Source organism: Alexandromys fortis, unplaced genomic scaffold (assembly GCF_014885135.2).
Source record: "Alexandromys fortis isolate MF-2015 unplaced genomic scaffold, M_Fortis_MF-2015_v1.1 scaffold_135, whole genome shotgun sequence".
NCBI lineage: Eukaryota > Metazoa > Chordata > Mammalia > Rodentia > Cricetidae > Alexandromys > Alexandromys fortis.
The window spans coordinates 1,358,452-1,378,470 of NW_026068036.1; the positions used below are offsets into that span (position 1 = coordinate 1,358,452).

General features: G+C 38.0%; 1 long non-coding RNA gene across 1 annotated transcript in view; it reads right to left on the reverse strand.

Moving 5' to 3' along the window:
* The window catches only part of LOC126515434 (uncharacterized), a 61,559-nt gene that overhangs the window by 41,234 nt on the left and 306 nt on the right, over nt 1–20,019 (reverse strand). The window contains exon 2 of the long non-coding RNA XR_007595847.1: nt 3,164–3,333. This is a non-coding gene — a long non-coding RNA (uncharacterized lncRNA). The remainder of the gene's footprint in view (nt 1–3,163; nt 3,334–20,019) is intronic.

Consider the following 20,019-nt stretch of genomic DNA (forward strand, 5'->3'; position numbering starts at 1 on the left):
GCATGGGATAAAACCGGACTCTCTGATCATGGCAAACAATGAGGACTGATGAGAAGCCAAGGTCAATGGCAAGGGGTTTTGATCCTACTTCATGTTCCGGCTTGGTGGGAGCCTAGCCAGTTTGGATGTTCACCTTCCTAGACATGGACAGAGGGGGGAGGACCTTGGACTTTCCACAGGGCAGCGAACCCTGACTGCTCTTTGGATTGGAGAGGGAAGGGGAGAGCAGTGGGGGGAGGGGGAGATGAGTGGGGGGAGGGGGGGGAAATGGGAGGCTGGGAGGAGGCGGAAACTTTTTTTTTCCTATTCTCAATAAAAAAAAATTTTTCAAAAAAAAAATCATCTCTGCCAAGGCCTTAAACGTATAGTACCTATGCTGACTAAATTTTATGTCACCTTGACAGAGGCTAGAGTCATCTGAAAGGAGGGAGCCTGAATTAAGAAAGTCTCTTCAAGGAAGTCAGGACTGCGAGGGGTGCACCCACCCACTGAGACAGTGGGGCAGATCTATTGGGAGCTCACCAAAGCCAGCTGGACTGGGACTGAAAAACATGGTATCAAACTGGACTCTCTGAACGTTCTGGTCAAGAAGGGCTGACTGAGAAGCCAAGTACAATGGCACTGGGTTTTGATCCTACTGCATGAACTGGCTTTGTGGGAGCCTAGCCAGTTTGGATGCTCACCTTCCTAGACCTGGATGGAGTGGGGAGGACCTTGGACTTCCCACAGGGCAGGGAACCCTGACTGCTCTTTGGACTGGAGAGGGAAGGGAGGAGAGTGGGGGGAGGGGGAGGGAAATGGGAGGCGGGGAGGAGACAGAAATTTTTAATAAAAAAATAATAAAAAAATAATAAAGTATAAGGTTTTGCTTTGACATGAGAACAGTTCTGAGACTTGACAACAAATGTTATACTTAGTTTTACCAGGACTTGACCATTATCTCAATTACTTAGGGTACCCCTAAAGATGCTATTGCCACTAGACAACAGGGAGCAGTCTAGAGAACACAGCACCCACATTTCCAAGAGGTGGAGTGGGTGGTTTTTGAACATTTAGTGGGTTATGGATATTTGTTATTATTTATTGGGAATATAGGAATATAGGATAAAAAGACAACTATTAACCTCAAATATTTTGCATTCGTATTGATTTGGGTATATTGATATAAACTTAAAGTTATTTTTGCTATACTGTATGCATATTTCTACTCTTGTTTGGGTTATTGTGCTTGTATAGCTCAATTAAAAATGTAATGTATAATTTAGAAATACAGGTTAATAGACATCTATAATAATTAAAAAAAAAGAAAAAAGAATGTCTCTTCATAACATGGGGTTGTAGGCAAGCTTGTAGAGCATTTTCTTAAGTAGTGATGGATGTGAGAAGGCCCAGCCCATTGTAGGCATTGCCATCAAGCAGATGGTGGTCTTGGATGCCATTAGAAAGCATATTGAGAAAGCCTTGATGAGCAAGCCAGTAAGCAGCACCCCTCCATGCCCTCTGTGTCAGCTCCTTCCCCTAAGTTCCTGCTCTGCTTCACTTCCTTCAATGATGAACAGTGTTGTAGAAGAGTAATCTGGAATGGAAATGGAAAACCATTTCCTCCTCAGGTGTTTTTGGTCATGGTATTTCATGACCATGACCTAATAGTAATCCTAACTGACCATAGCTTAGTATCTTGTCTTCTCATCTCATCCTCTTTTTTTTTCTTAAAAGTATTTTATTCTCTGAATGTTTTAAAAAATTATAGCATATATTTAGATCATATCCTTCTACCATTTCTTTCCTCCAATTCCCACAATGGCTCCACCTCTCCTCCCTTCCAGCTTCATGTCCTCTTCTTTTCTATAATCAATAAGTCTAGGTTAACATTGGCCATATGCACACAAGTACTGGGCCATCCACATAGGCATGTCTAACCTATCAGCAACCATATCTCCAAAAGAGAATAACTCTCTGAAATCATCAACTGTCAGAGCATATTCCATGAATAAAGTCATGTAAGGGAAATTATGAGTGCAACAGATATACAGATATGTCATTTCCAGAAGACAGCACACACACACACACACATACACACACACACACACACACCTTCTGCTATCTCTTACATTTTTTCTATCCAACTTCCACGATGTTCTCTGAGCCTTAAATTGAGAACGTTCGTCTATGTAAATCAATCACATCTGGGCATTCATGACTACTAACAACTGAGCTCAGTTGTGAAACTCTGCATTAACCATCATCTATTACAACAGAAGTTTCTCTGACCAACGGCGAGAGAAAAACGAGTAGATGACATAAACATAAATATCTCATTCTGTTAACGTTGAATAATTATGAGGAGAGACAGACATAGGCTGCAGATCTAAAACTTTAAGACTATGGATCCCTTCTCCAGAAATGGCAAAACTATGGCACAGGCTATTTTGTTGAGAGGACACATAGCTTAATTATGGACAAGATGATTATCAGATTCAGGGTGCCAGAAATAAATTGTGACCCTTTTAACTTTATGATCAGGGATAAGTTACTTAATCAACATATGCCTCAGTTTCTTTACATGGAAAAGAGAATTGGGGTAATAATTCTTTTTCCATAGGTGTGTTGTTCAAGTTCAATGTAATGATATTATAGAATATCAATAATATATTGGAACTATATTTAGTACTAGAAAATATAGGGCAATACTATGGTCTTACAAGAGACAGAGAAATAGTATAATTCTAATTATTTATGAGTCACTAGTATTATTCTAGTATATATTAGTATTTTTAATTATAAACAATAATCTTAGAAATATTTACCTGTACAGAGATTTTTATTTCAGTTGCCAGCTCACATAAAAAAAACCACAGAGACTTATTATTATGAAAGATCAGCCTATAGCTTAGGCTCATCCCACTAGCCTTACAACGTAAACTAACCCATTTATATTAATCTATGTTTTGCCTCATGGCTTTTACCACTCCTCCACTTGGACCTCCGATTTCCTTTCCTTGGCCTCTCCCTCACATAGATTCATCTCCGTTTTTCTCTCTGCTAGGAAGTCCTGCTCAACCTTTTCCTGTCTAGCTATTGGCCATTTCTCTCTTTATTAAAACAATCAGAAGGCACCTTGACAAAGATACATTTTCACAGTGTACAAGAAAGATCATCTTACCTTTAGGTAAATTCAGCAGTCATTTCTCTGTGGGTCCTGCATGTACACTTAAGTAGTGCAGGCATGAGCAGTTTCTTGTTCAAATGGCTAAGGAGCCTCTTCAATGGCCTCTTCCTCTCAAAGTAATTGGTTCTGCCAGAAGCAGATGTGTTTCATTGTCATGAAAAGTCCTAATTATTAAAACATTTTAAATGTCATATTCTGAAGGTCTCTGAAAGACTTAAAGAATACCTATCTAACTGAAACTTATCTCTATACATCTAGATATTTTAACTAACATGACTACATGCTTAACTATTATAAATGAGTATTTATTAATTTGTATTACTTAATTATACATTTTTAAATGAATTACACAAACACAATACCTTACTAAAGATCAGAAATATACAATAACAAAACTGACCTTAAATTTGCATCCATAGACCAAGATTTGTACCAAGGCAAATTATTTGTATCTATATCATAACCCCTTTTAAATGTCAAACAAACATTTATAGTCAATATTTGGAAATATGGGCATAGTTATTTTGCTAAACGTTTTCCTGCTGTTTTGGGGCATTGTTAATCAGGTCGTTCATGGTGTATCCTGTATGCTAGGTTCATCTCAGTCAGCAGTTGGGTTAAGTTATTTTTTGAGGATGTTTACAGCAACCTTTCATGGTGGGGCGTGGTCTATAAAATTGGTCTAGAAGCAATCCACAGGTTCTCATCTTCTGTGAAAACAAAAGAAGAATCTCTTTTCCAAAGCAACATATCCTTAGACTAAAATTTTGGAATCAAGATACCTTTATGTTGGTTTAACTTAGCAGTCCATACAATGTCTCTCTGTACTTATCTCCTCACAGTCAAAAAATCCAAAGAAGACACAATGATATATATAATCCAGACTCTCCATGAATTTTCCATTTTTATGTGGCTTATTTATTTTTGTTCTGTCTCTTTAAAGACTTTACCTCTTTTTCTATATTCTTTTTCCTCTCTCTCCCAAGCCTATGTACATTTATCAAACATTGTTACCCACTTAGGGGTCTTTTATGTCTGAATCTGTCCTTATTGCATTATCTGTAATTCTTTACTGTCCAAGAGTGCTTTTGCTTTGTGCTTTTAAAATGCTAAGTGCTCAAGAATCTAAGCCATGACATTACTAGGTCAAATATGGTACTTTCTGCTTACCTGCCCAGTCTAAAACTTAAGCTGCGCAATTACTATGACATATACGGTACTGCCAGCTAGCTCTGCACAGTCCAGCGAGGCAGAGCTGCTTGCACCTCTGAGCTACACGCACCACCCCAGTTCCAGGCACAAAGCTGGTCCAAGTTGTCATTAACAAGCTGCCTAACTCAACCCAACCCAAATGCTCTGTAGCCAGGCCTCCTGCCTGAAAGAGTCAGAGTTCATGCCAGCAGTGGCCCAGAAAGCCTGCATTTTAAAACTGCCGCTTTTTTCCTGCTACAGCTGAATCAGGAAAATCTCTCTTAAAGAAGCTGCAGCAAGGCACCAGCAAACAGCAAGAAGCTGTGTTAAACTTTGTGGTTTTTTTTTTTTTTTTTTTGCTTTTGTTTTTGTTTTGTCTTGAATTCCCTCTCAAGCTCTCTCAGGTTTTATGTGGATTTAGTTGGTCACGTGGGCACCGATTTGTAGGAGGAGGGCCTGCTTGTTTGTCCTGGCTGTCTGGCTAGCTTAGCCCCGAAATAACTACATAAAAACTGTTTTATTTAAAACAGTGCTTGGCCCATTAGCTCTAGCATCTTATTGGCTAACTCTTAATTTTTTAATTGCTAGTATATATAATATAAAAAGAAATTCATAACAAAGCTAGCAGAGGCAGTCTTGGCCTGGTGCATCTCAGAGATTAATCAATGATTGGACATTCAAATACAAACTACAGTTTATATTGGTTGATTAGAAATGTTCACTGCAACAGAGAATCAACTTGAAGTTGAGTAGGACTGTGAGATAATATCTACACTAATGAAGTCCTACCCTATGATCCAAATCCCCATAAAAGGGTTTTGAATGTAAGATGGAACAGTCCAGCTTCAATAACTAAAAGTAGCAATGCATCATTTATCTCTAAAAATGGCTTTGTGGACTGGGAAACAAACTTCTCTGCTGTCTTTAATGTAAGACAGTCTTTAAGAAAGCATTCCCAAAATTACTGTACTAGAAAACCAAAGGATATACGATCTCTTCCAGAGTAACTCCCTTATTTTCCAAAATGTGTTGGACAGTTTGGGTTTTTGCTTCCATTCATATTTTTATTTCTTCCTCGCATTTTCTTTCTCTCATTGTCAGAACTGAGGACAAGCACCTTCTCACTCTGTATATCCTCTCCGAGTGACTAACCTGGTATTGTGTATGTAGTGGCAAAACAAACAAACCAACCAAAAAAGACCCTTTCATTTTTATTAAGTTAAATCAGTTTAGTTAATATCTTCAACAAATTGATAGTTTTAATATAGTAGGATTTATAAGTAGATAAACAATAGATTTTACATTTTCTCTACTCAAAAACTTAGAAATTATAAATTGTTAATTATTATTAAATATTCTCTTAGGACTAACCTAAGAAGTTACAGAACTAAGTAGTATAAGCCTGTATGTACCTCTAGTACTTTGTATAAAGTCAGTCTAAAAAGTAGCATTATTCTTTGACAATCTCCATGGTGTCTGATCAATCAAAACCATTTATAGACAAATGATGACTTACTCCTAAAAAGCATTAAAGCTTGAAATAAAAGGTTCCTAATATGTCTAGCCATGTTTCATTTTCTAGTTTCTGTGCCTATGCACTTATATGCCTGCTTATCTTTGTTACTTTTCAATTGTATTAATGAAACACCTTGACCAAGGTAACTTATAAAAGAAAGCATTTAATTTGTGGCATCATGATTCAAGGTATTCAAAAGGATACAGTCAAAGATCGTCATGACAAGGAACATGACAGCAGGCAGGCAAGCAGGCATGAGGCAGGCACAACCACTGAGAGTTCATATTTGATCCAGAGACACTAGGCGGAGAAAACTAATTGAGAATGTCTGGGTTTTCAAATCTCAAGAACACACCTCCTCATACAAAAGCACACTCCCAAATCCTTCACAAACTGTTTCACAAAGCAGTGACCAACTATATAAACACAGGAGCCCATTCTTATTCAATCCACCAAGAATGCTCATGCATGTGCACAATTGTGCATGCATGTTTACAGAGCTCAGAGAGCAACCTAAGGTGTCCTCCCTCAGATTTCTCTCTTGCATCTCTCATTGGTCTGGAACTTGCTAAGTGTGTAAGACTGGCTATACAGAAAGTCCCAAGAATCTCTTTGCCCCTGCCTTCTAGGCCCTGGGAAGTTAGGAGTATACCAACACACTCAGCTTTTTCACATGAGTTCTGGGGATTGAACTCCTGCCCTCAGTCATGTGTAGACATTTGACTTGCTTCGCTGTCTTGCTAAGTCAATAGAGAAAGCCTCAAAGTCACCCTTCATGACCTACTTCTGCCAGCATGTACCCAATAATAAAAAGGTTCTACTTCCGTAAACAACTGGGAACGGGAACAACTGTTTACATGCATAGAGCATTTCACATACAAATCATAGCACCTGGAGATCCTGAGCGATTAGACAATCAAGTAGAGTTAATATACTTTCAGATACTTTTTATCAACTTCTCAACTATCCTGAGTGAGGTAACCCAGACCCAAAAAAGATGAACATGGGATGTACTCACTCATAATTGGTTTCTAGCCATAAATAAAGGACATTGAGTCTATAATTTGTGATCCTAAAGAAGCTAAATAAGAAGGTGAACCCAAAGAAAAACATATAGTTATCGTCCTGGATATGGGAAGTAGACAAGATTGCTGGGCAAAAAATTTGGGATCTTGGGGGTGGGGTGGAATGTGGNAAGATTGCTGGGCAAAAAATTTGGGATCTTGGGGGGGGGGGGGAGTGGGGGGAGGGGGAGATGGGGAGAGAAAAGCGAGAAGGGGAGGATGGGGGGAACTTGGGGAAATGGGATGGTTGGGATAAAGGAAGGGTGGATATGGGATTTTAGATTGCTTCAGAAATAATATAACATTCCATGTTATTTACAGTTTTTATTCATACCTTTTTCTTATATGATATATTTTGATCATGTTTCTCCCCTCCATTTCTCCCAGATCCTCCCCACCTTCCTACACACTCAACATTACGTTCTTTACCTTTGTCTTTCAAAACAAAACAAAAAAAAACCCACAAAAATAAATCAAATCTTCACTTTTTTTGAGGGCTATGAGAACAGTGATTTAATAGCAGTCCTGAAGTTCTGAAATAATGAGTGAGGAGGTCTTGCTGAAAATATCTCACCCAGGCTTTTTACTGCCTTTCAGAGATGTCTTTTGGAAAAAAATCCCTGCCATTAAGAGACCATCCAGCCTTCCAAAGTTAGAGGCTTAGGGGTGTGTGTGGGGGTGGGGGACACAGCTAAGCCATGGATGCTGAGGCTGTTAATGGTGTCAGGTTAAAATACTGCCATATAGATGCATAGGAATACATACATACATACATACATACATACATACATATATGTATACATAAATATACACACATAATACTTCATTGACTCTTGTTATAGGAGTTAAGATATACAGTACAAATAAATACATGCAGAAAGAGAAATGTTTTGTAATGAAAATATTTCACGCTTATTTCTCTAGGGCCAATACAGAATCTGCCTGCCTGAGAGGTGGAATGAGTATCCTCTTCTCAATTAAAGGACCACAACTAACAACAGTAGCCAAACTGCAGCTGAGCTAAGGATCAAGAACTTAATTAGTTTCTCTTATGGTTGTAATTATGTTCTATGCAGACATAGAAAACATGGCTTCAGATAATACATGCAGACAGCCAAGAGGCCCACATGCTTAAGCACAGACTTGGGTTGAAACTGCAGCCATAAAACAAATGGCCTTTGGAATCCTAATCCATTAAAACAAAAAGGAATTTAAGTAGACAAGTCAAACAGATGAGAGATTAAGAAACTAAGGCCCCTGACAGTTAAGAGACCTTTCAAAGGTCACAGAACTGTCAAAGTCAAATCACAGTCAGTCAGGCCTCTTCATGGATTTCATATCTGCAATTGCCTACTTAGTATTGTTGTGAAGCAGAAGTTCAATTCTTACATTTAAGGTAAGGAACGTCGCTTAAATCCACACAAACTGAAATTTTGAGAAACAGTAAAGAGACAGCAACACTAGGGACAACAGGAAAAGTAATGGTTTTCCTTTTGTCTTTGGCCAGTGAGTTCTCTTCTTTTGGCTAGACATGAAGCTGTGGGAACTTTCCCCTGGATTCATCTATTCCTGGAAAGGAAGTTCAATGTAGCTTAAGAAGAAAACAATTCCTTGCTAAGTAATGAAAAATTACCTAGATTGAAAGTTCACACCATAAACACATTTGAAAATCACAAATCTCTTACAAAATTAAATTTCCATCTAGTGAAGTTGAAAGGATTCTTTGGAGAAAAAGAGACAAATATTTTAAGGCCTGCTTCTGTGATCTGCATTTGTTGTTCTGTCTTTAGGGCTCATTCGCAGGTACCTGAAAACACTCATAATGGTCTTTCTTTATTGTTTTACCTTAGTGAAATGGATAATGTTTTGAGTGTAACTACTGGTGTTCCTCCTTCATAAAACACAAAATTCCATCGAGGTTTGGGATTTACTCAGTTATACAGACGTTGCTGAAACTAAACACAAAGTGATTATCTTAGTCAGAGTTATTTTAGGTGAGGGGTTATATGTGATGATAACAGACCATGACCAAAACAATCTGGGAAGGAAACAGCTTGTAGTGATAGGAGCTGCGAGGCTGTATTTCTGGCACCCGGCCGCCCGCATGGCTAGCTTATGCCCGAAATAATTACACGGAAACTGTATTCTTTTAAACACTGCCTGGCCCGTTATCTGTAGCCTCTTATTGGCTAGCTCTTACATATTAATCTAACCCATTTCTAATAATCTGTGTAGCCCACGAGCTGGCTTACCACGAAAGATCTTAACCTGCATCTGTCTGGAGTGGGAGAATCATGGCGACCCCTGACTCAGCTTCTTTCTCCCAGCATTCTCTTCTGTTTACTCCACCCACCTATGTTCTAACCAATAAAATGGGCCAAGGCAGTTTCTTTATTAAAATTAACCAATGTCCTTCCTCCATCATTTCCCCTTTTTCTGTTTAAACAAAAAAGAGCTTTAACTTTAACATAGTAAAATTACATATAACAAAACAGTTATCAAGTAAAAATTACAATAATCTTTATCAAAACTAAGGAAAACTATAACTATCTATTCATTCTTCAACTCCATCAAAGACTCCAGAAGGATATAATATTACCTAATCAAACAAGAAGTCCAAGGCTCTAGAAATGACAGAGACATCTCGCTGTCTGGACAGTCACCCAAAGTTCTATTGTACCATTGGGGCATCCATCTTCAGCCTATAGGCCCATAGTATCCAGCAGACACCTCCACGAAGCAGGAAATTTCAAAGACAGTTCAGTCACTTTTTTCTGTATCCTGCAGAATGTCTCGCAGACTCTTTCATGAATCAGGAACCCCGAAAGACCATCACACCTTTAGGCAAGTTCAGCAGTCCTCTCTCTGCAGGTTATTTGTGTCCAGTTTATGCATCAGTCCATGCAAGAGCAGTTTATTGCCCACATGGCTAACCAACTCCATAAGGATCCTCTTCGATGCCCATCTTTCTTTTGAAGTAGACTGGTGCTGCCAGGAGCAGATGTGTCTCATTGTCATGAAAAGCCCTAAATTATTAAAACATTTAAATGCCATATTCTGTAGCCTTTGGAAGATGTGAAGAATGCCTATCTAACTGAAATATATCTCTATATATCTAGAAAATCTAACTAACATGACTACAAGCATGATTATTATTGATCAACAACCTATATTTCCTAATTATACATTACAATTTTAAATGAACTATACAATCACAATACCTTAATCAAGATCAGAAATACATATAACAATTTTAAATGAACTATACAATCACAATACCTTAATCAAGATCAGAAATACATATAACAAAATTGACCTTAAAATCCATACCAATGCAAATTATTTATATCTATATCATATCCCCCTTTAAATGTAAAAGAACATTTATAAACAATATTTGGGAACATGGGCTCAGTTTTTTCTCTCCAAACTGCTTCCTGCTGAATGGGGGCGTCATTAATTGGGTCTTTCATGTTATAACCTGTGTGCCAGAGTCATCTCAGTTGGCAGTTGAGTGAAGTAATTTTTTGAGGGTGTTCACAGCAACCTTTCAGGAGGGCGTGGTCTATCATACCAAATCGGAATAGATGCAATCCACAGGGTCTCATCCTCTGTGAAAACAAAAGAAGACCCTCTCCAAAGCATCATAACCTTAGATCCAAATTCTGAAGTTAAGATACCTTTAGAACATATGTGCAGGTTCAGTTTAGCAGCCCATATAATGAAATGTCTCTCTGTACTTAGCTCCTTCACAGTCAAAAATTTTAAAGAAAACACAATAATACAAAGAATCTAGACACTCTGTGAATTTTCCATTTTTGTGGCTTATTTTTCTTTATTTCTTTTAATCTCTTAACTATCTGTACTCTGTTTCTTTAAAGACTTTACCCTTTTTCTTTTTAAGACATTAACTTTATTCTTTATATTCTTTTCCTTCTCTCTCCCAAGCCTACGTACATTCATCCAACAGTGCCTGAATCTGTTTTATTGTGAATCTGTAATTTTTTTTACTATCCAGGAGCATTTCTTAAAATGATAAGCACATCTTAAAACTTAAGTTGCACTATGTAGGGGTAATACGGTACCGCCTGTGTCCTGCCCAGTCTAAACCTAAACTGTGCTGTTATTATGGGTAACTAAGGTAGTTCCTGCCTGAGGTCAGCATAGTTCAGCATGGAGCAGCCACTCCTGCCTCAGAGCCATTTGGTGCCCCTGAACCACTCACAGTTCCAGGAACACAGCAGTCCACATTGGAGCCGCAATCAGCAGTTTAATTCTGAGACTGAGTGTGCAGCACAGAAACTCTTTTCATCCAAGTTACAGCCAAATCTGACACACAGAGCAATGTGCAGTCTGAAAACAGTCTGTATGGCCACAGGAATCCGCCATGCTCTTCCGCCTGCCTAAGCCTGATTCTGCCATCTGTCCAGGTGCAGGCAGGGAGCGCTGAGCCTCAGAGCACTCTCCTTCTGATCCCAAGCGGGAACACAAACATCCAGTCCCATAAAAGCCATTGAAATGCTTTAAAGCCAGAATTTGCATTGGCAGCACAGCCCCAAGAAGCCAAGCTTTAAAATGACACAGCTTTTTTTTTTCTGCTGCTGTTGCTGAATCAGGAAATCTCTCTAAGGCACACCACCAACAAAGAGCAAAACTCTGCGTTAAACTCTGTTTTTCTGTTTTAAATTAAGCTCTCTCAGGTTTTTAAGTGGATTTAGCCCATCACGTATGGGCGCCACTCTGTTGAAGGAGCAGCAGGGCTGCATCCCCGGCACCCGGCTGCCCGCATGGCTAGCTTTACCTGAAATAATTACATGGAAACTGTATTCTTTTAACACTACCTGGCCCGTTATCTGTAGCCTCTTATTGGCTAGCTCTTACATATTAATCTAACCCATTTCTAATAATCTGTGTAGCCCACGAGCTGGCTTACCACGAAAGATCTTAACCTGTGTCTGTCTGGAGTGGGAGAATCATGGCGACACCTGACTCAACTTCTTTCTCCCAGCATTCTCTTCTGTTTACTCCATCCACCTATGTTCTAACCAATAAAAATGGGCCAAGGCAGCTTCTTTATTATAATTAACCAATGTCCTTCCTCCATCAATGGCTTATTTGGGTTATGCTTTCTTATCATAGTTCAACATCAAACGAAGTTGGGGCAGGAACTCAAATAGGGCAGGAATCTGGAGACAGAAGTTGAGACAGAGGACATGGAAGTATGCTGTTCCTAGCTTACTCAACCTGCTTACTTACAAAACCAGGATCATCAGCTCAGGAATGGCTCCACCCACACTGGGCTACGCCTTCCCCATCAATCACTGTGATAGTCTGACTAGGTATGGTACCCTGTAGACTCCTGTGTTTGAATACATGGCCACAGGTAATGACACTATTACAATGATATGGCCGTGATGGAGTCTGTGTGGCCTTCTTGGAGAAAAAGTGTTACTGTGGAGGGCACTCAACCATGCCCAGTGAGGCAGTTCATTTCCCATTGCCATCAGATCCAGATATAGAACTCTCAGCTCTCTCTGTAGCACCATGTCTGCATGCATGCTGCCTTGCCTCATACCATGATGATAATGAACTAAACTCTGAATCTGTAATTCAGCCCCTATTAAAAGTTTTCCTTTATGTGTTGTCATGGTCATCATGTCTCTTCACAGCAATAAAAACACTAAGACAATCACTAATTAACAAAATGCTCTTCAGGCTTGCCTACAGACCCGTCTTATGAAGGCATTTTCTTAACTTCAGTTCCTTCTGTTGGTATGACTTTAGCTTGTATCAAGTTGATGATGAAGGAGGGTCATCTGTCTATCTTTTGTTTCATTGATTAATTAATAAAGAAAACTTCTTGGCCTGATAGGTCAGAACATAGGTAGGCGGGGAAGACAGAACAGAATACTGGGAGGAAGAAGGCAGTGAGACAGACGCTATAGCTCTCCTCTCCAAGATGGATGCAGGTTAAGATCCTTCCTGGTAAGCCACCACCTCGTGGTGCTACACACATTATTAGAAATGGGTTAATCAAAATGCTAATAAGAGACTAGAACTAAGGGCCAGGCAGTGTTTAAAAGAATACAGTTTTCATGTAATTATTTTGGGTAAAGCTAGCAGGGAGCCCTCCTCCATCTACAAGTTGACATAAAACGAGCCAGCACACTTATCATATCTTCAACAAGTTTAGCCGTATGAAATGTCTTGTGTGCATTCACACTTTTTTGCATACCACAGAAACTAAATTTCCTATAATAATTGATATGAATGGATTTGTAGAGTGTTTCTAACTCATCTGAAAATTATCTTTACAAGTGTTAACTGTACCAGTTAAACTAAGATATAGTTACTTCAAATACATGAAAAAGTTCAATAATTTGAGTTCCAATATTTTAAATAAAAATATATTTATAATTGAAAACACATTTTTTCATACAAGCCCAAACTATCTTCTGAGTCTATCTCTCAGTTTCCTTCATCCTGTCCTCTATAGAATCTGCACTGCTTTCCCATAGTTCTTAGGCCCCAACCCCCACCCAGCTTTTGCTCTGTTATATACATAGACACACACATATTTTGCCTCACACATGCTAGCAAATGCTATGCCATCAAATTGTATCCCCAGCTCTGTTTTTTAATTGCTACACCAAAATTTCTATGTCGCATGCCAGAGATATAGCAGGTGCCTTCCAAAAGTCCAACACTACCTTTCTACCGCACCTACCATATTTTGCCTGATGCTATATAAACTTAAGAAGCAATGAAGTACAATGGTCTTAAGTAAGGGTTCAATTCATACAATCTGAGTTCAAAATCTGCCATCTTTTGACTACAAATCACTGTCCTTTAACCTTTCTTGGATTTGAGTTCACTATTTTTAATACCTAACAAACAGAATTGTTCTAACAACCTAAAGTTATTGTCATACTTTGCTTTCTCCTGATGTGATAAAAACATGTTGGCCAAAGGAGACTTGGGAGAGGAAAATGACTATTTCACCTTACAGTCTACAGTCCACAATGAAGGAGAGTTGGGAAGGAACTCAAGGGTAGAACCTTGGAAGTAGGAACTGAGGCTGAGACAATAGAGAAATGCTGATTACTGGATTGTTCTCCATGACTTGCTGAACTTGCTCTTTTATACAACCCAGGACTAGCTGCCCAGGGGCTACCTTGCTCCTAGTGGGCTGGTGATGTAGGTGGGTCTTCTTTCTATGTGTTGCTTTCATTGGTTAATTAATAAAGAAACTGCTTGGCCTGATAGGTCAGAACATAGGTGGGTGGAGTAGACAGAACAGAATGCTGGGAAGAAGGCAATGAGTCAGACGCCATAGCTCTCCTCTCCAAGATGGATGCAGGTTAGACTCTTCCCAGTTAGCCACCACTTCGTGGTGCTACACAGATTATTAGAAATGGGTTAATCAAGATGTGAGAATTAGCCAATAAGAGGGTGGAACTAACGGGCCAGGCAGTGTTTAAATGAATACAGTTTCCATGTTATTATTTCTGGGGCTAAGCTAGCCGTGCAAGAACCGGGCAGGATGAAAAGCAGGCCTGCTAGCCTCATCACTACAGGCTGGGACCCAAATTAATCAGAAAATGATCTCACAGACTTTCATACAGGCCAATCTTACAGAATCATTTACACAACCTGCAGTTTCCACTTCCCAGATGACCCCCAATTATATTAAGTTATCCAAAATTAACTAGCAATTATAGATTATATAATACATACAGTATATTATATATGTGTATGTGTGTGTATTTGTCTATTTTTTTGAAAACTCAGTAAGTAATAAATGTAACTTAATGCCAATATTTAACATTATCATTATTATCTATAGTAAAAAAAGCTTCCTTTCAACACGGTGACTCAGGAAGTTGATTAATCTTTCAAATTACTTTTTTTTTTATCAGAAGTAAATAGTGTTTTCCTTGGTATTACTGTATAGAAAATGAACTCCAAACTTAGTGACTTTAAAAACCTTACTTTCTAATTCTTACAGATTATCAATACAAGTATGGTACGTGGTATCCCATCACTTGGGAGACTGCATTTCATATGGCTAAGAACAGAGGAGGATCAAATGGAAGAATACACTTCCAACCACATGCTTTGCTGGCCTCTACTTCTTACAAGCTGTTCATCTGGGGACTTTGTTTCCTTTTGGGCTGTTTGCCATGGGTGACCTTCCACTATCTTGACATGCTGATCTCTTTATAGGTCAATTTATCACACTGCAGCTTCCTTTGTCAAACCAAATGGAAGCAGGAACTGTTTAGTTCCTAAGCGGGGATGAAAATCTATCGTTCTTCTCCCATTCGCTGGAAAAGTGTGAGTCAAACTCTCATTTAAAGGAATGAGATTGCACAAGAGTTTGACTGTTGTGGCAAGAGGGTTATCAAGAGTCCTCTCTGAATACCTCTAAAACCTCATAAACTTGCTGCAGAAATTAATGGGATTGATGTATCAAAACATTAAGAGTATCTTGCCTGGCAGATAAGATCATCAACGACTACAAGCTCATATTCCACTTACTAAAAGTTCTACAAGATGAACAGACTGACCATTGCTTCATCAAGAATGTTGGTCCTCGAATAAACAGATTCGGCTCTCACCAAACACTGGAGGTACAAATGATATTAACCCCATTATTCACAATCTATATACTATACTTACTCTCCAAAAGTTCAACTTATATACCTTTCATCAGTGTAAATGTCAAAATAATGGTCCTTAAAAATGTCTATACCCCAAACCTGTAAAACACACAAAAATGTTTTGTAACGACAATAACAACAACAAAATAAACAAATAAAAACATTGCATAGTTTAAAAGACAAGGAAGATATAACTACAGACTGATCATGAACTAGAAAAACGAATCGTAAAAGCAGGAAGCATATTCTACCTGTAGTCAGAGAAGGGGCCATAAAGACAGGAGAGTTATTAGAGAGATGCAACATTTCAAGCTTTGAAGCAGAAAGAAAGGGGCATGAGTCAATGAATGCTAGACAGCTTCTAGAAGGTACAAAGCCAAGAAACCAGATTCCAGACTGGAGGCTCTAAAACCTAATATAGATTGCTGACAATTTGATGAGATCAGTGTTGGACTCCTGACCTAAAGAGTAAGCTATTAAAGTGGCATTGTTTAACTCACTATGTTAGTGCCAATTTATTATGACAACAATACAAAAATAGTACAAAGAGAACATATGCCAACTCCTAGTGAGACAAAGTATATACAAGTACTTAATGAGGATAGAGGGTCATTATATGATTTAAAGTATTATAGATCATTAAAGGTAAAGAAATTCTACTTCAACAACCAATTGTAAGCCATGAACTATTTTTAAAAAATATATTGTATTATAAAATCATTACTTATCATCAAAAGCAGAAAGCATAGAAAATACTATTTTTATTTAACAAATATTTATAGAACATTGACTGTGGAATACAGTTACAAATATTTTATTAAATCATTCATTTACTTATTTAACCATAAAGAAAGTTATTATTACCATTCTGTTTTAAGGTGATAGAGTCAAAAAACCTGCCTAAGATCATACAGTTTTATAAGAGACAAGGGAAAGATTTAAGTGCTCTAATTCCACAATTCATACTTCAAACCACTAGCTATGTTTCTTTAATAATTTAAACAAAATTATGATAATAAAGTAACTATATATACATATAAATATACACACATATTTTCTCCAAAATTCACTTCATAAACTTTTTTGACTTAAACAACTGAACATACTAAGTATTCTGTATCATTCTTCCCAATTTATTTATTCGCCAATTACTTACTTTCTCTTGTGACAATAGACACATAGAGAAAGAGAAATAGAGTTCATAGATTAGCGATGACACAAAAGAGTAAATAATTTACAGTATGACAAAATAATATAAATAAGTATTAATATATTTTAAATAAAATAGACTCAAGCAAAGCCACATCTATGATCTTATTCACAAACAAATTCACAATTTATATGAAGAAATAACATGTATAAATAAATACTTGCTTGACATCTTACACACTATACTACCAGCATGTAACTCGTGCCAAGAGTAGGGGAACTGCTTTATATTTTGAAGAACTGACAAGGGGAGCAGCATTTCATGGTTCGAAGAAGGAGGGGTTTATGGAGGTTAGTATTTTAAAAAGGCTATTGTGGCAAACAAGGAAGAGTACACTTGTCATGTGGTAAAGCTAAAGGCCATCAGCTGGTATGACACATCTGAAATAATGGGGACAAGAATAAAGCAAAGCTAGTAAATAGTCAGCCAGGAAGTAAGGTTTAAAAAGTGGTATTAGAAGGTACCAGGAACCCAAAGTGCCATTACCCCTTCACAGCCCTTTAGGCAACAGACCTTCAGGGAATGTCAACAGCAAACCATAAATGCGAGAAATTTAGGGGATGTTGTTTAAACAGCAGGCAAAAAATGGTCAAAACAGTGCCTGTTGTCCTAAAGAGTTTGAGTATTAGCTTAGGGGCAACTAGAGTCTGAAAAGATTTCCAAGTGCCACAACCTGGGAATATGTTACTTTACCATGATAAAAGGGACTTTGTTAATGTGATTAAAGTCACAGACTTGACAATGAGAGGCAACATAATCAAATGGATTTTTCTAAAAACCAGTGATTTGAGATGTAAGGATGGAAAGGAGAGAAGAAGAGAGGAGCAGAGGGTGTCGTCCCCCTGATGCTAACTAGAAGATGGAGGAAGACAGCCCAGCATGGAGATTGTGGGTGGTCTCCAGACCATTCCAAAAGTCTTCTGCTCACAACAGTCAAGGAGCAAAAAAGAAAGAAAGGATAAAAGAAATGTCAACCTGACAGGAGCAAGAAGCTAAATTTGGCAGTTAATCCTTTGATGAAGAAAAGCTCCAGATTCCTTCATTGAGCTTCCAGGGGAAAAGCAGGGCCTGTGCACACCTTGAGTATAGTCCACTGAGGCCCATATGGAAATATAAAATAAAAAAATAATAAATAAGGGTAGTTTTGAGGTGCTAACTTTGTGGTAATTCATTACAGCAGCAATAGTAAAATAACAAGATTGTAAGATCAACTTTTTCTTTAAAAACCCAATCATATTGATTTAAGAATAATGTATTATGCTAATATAAATTTAAATTCTTAAAGTCAGCAATTTTAAAATATGTTAGAGGCATAAATCAATGTGTTCTTAACATTTTTATTGTTAAATTCTTTAGAATCTAAAAGTCACTAAAAGGCAAAAGGAGGATATAAGATGCAATTATAATTTAATATTTTCATTGTACTTAAAGGTAAAAGAATAATCAATTTTTCTTCTTTAAACTCTCATGGTAAATGACTGAATTATATTAATTTGTTCATACTTTTTAAAAGACCACAGTCAAGCCTTCACAAAACTCTTTCTTAGAACATCTGTATGAATAAATTCTTGGCTAAAAATACTAATGTGTTTAATTTACAAAAGCAGAACCCACTATGCCTTGCTTATTATCTACATAGTCACTGACTTGATCCTTATTAGCTTCAAGAAATAAAGGCCATGTCTGTCTACTCTTTGACTTGTATTCTCGTTAACACTGCCTAGCAGTATCCGAGGCCCAGGCTTTTGTTCAATAAGTGAATGGATATGTTTTTAAGGCAAGTTTTAAAATACTGGAAACAAAGTTTCTGGAACTACTAGTTCACTGTCAAAACAAAGTATTCTCATACTGAGAATACAGAAATTATTTTAAATATTTTCTGCAAAATTTAAACGCTATGCCTGCTTCCTGCTTTCTCAAGAGTCATCTAACATAATTCAAATTTCCTGGGAAGTTGGGATCTTTATTATTAAGATATTGTGATGTTCATAAACCTATTAAAACTCTTTGAACTGAAGAGGCTTACTGAAAGTGTCTTCTCTACCCATTTTTGTCAGTGTTTGTGTGTGTGTGTGTGTTTATATGTAGTTGTTTATCGTGTGTGCGTGTTTATATGTAATTGATTAGTGTGTGTGTACATGTGTTTATAGGGGCAATCACTGTGAACGACTCAAGAGGAGGTGCTCTTTCTACCATGTGAGTCTCCGGGATCCAGTTTGACCCTCCTGCTTGCCAGAAAGTACCTTCAGGTTTCTGAGCCCTCTCCCAGTCGCCCTCTTTTTTAATTTCACCTTTATCTTTCTCATAAAAATCAAGGGAAACCAGGCAGGATAACATACAGCTGTCATCTTAGCTGAGACAGAAATGCTGTTGGGGCCAACCATGGCTACACAGGAAAAAAGCAGCTTCCAAAGGAAACAAAAATTAAGTGAATCACAGTAGGCTACCTGAGAAGGGCAACATGGACATCTTCGTACACTACCAAGTCAACCACCTGCTCTTCAAAGAGAATCTAATCTTTGAACAACACTGCCCAACAGAAACATAATGGGAACTGTATTACGTAATTTTAAAAATTTGGAACACTTCCAATATAATGATCAATACCTAAAATTGATGAGCTTTTCGTATCCCTTTTTGATATGTCTTAGAATCATGCCCATACCTTACAGAGCAGTCTGTATTTTAAACTAGTCACAAGAAGCTAGTGGCCACCATGCGGTTCATAGGCTACATCTGGAGATACTTTCCTCTTGTCCCTATCTGAACTCCACATCCTACCAACCTGTGTCATCTACATTGTTGGGTCACCGAATAGAATCAAAGGAGTTTGTTTCACGTCGGCCTTCTCTCTTCCCCAGCCTATATTGCTCCCAAGATGTCCTTAATGAACAGAACTTACGCCAGGTGTTAAGTGACAGCAAACTGTCTTGTGCGGAGTGAATGGTACCAGCGTTCCATATTCTTTTTTTTTTTTTTTTCCTATACTTTGTCCATGTTTCACAGTTTGAATAAGAACTCTCTGTTGTACAGAGCAATTACAGCAATAAAATACATGGAGAGGGTTTGGGATGGAGGAAGAATTGTATTCTTGTCCCACTGCTCTCACCAGCCTGAGTGCAGCTGGTGTAGGGTGGCTGCGGGGTTGCAAGCATTGAAAGGACCATGAGGGTTCCTCTGAGTAGGGCTCTCTACTTGACTTCCTA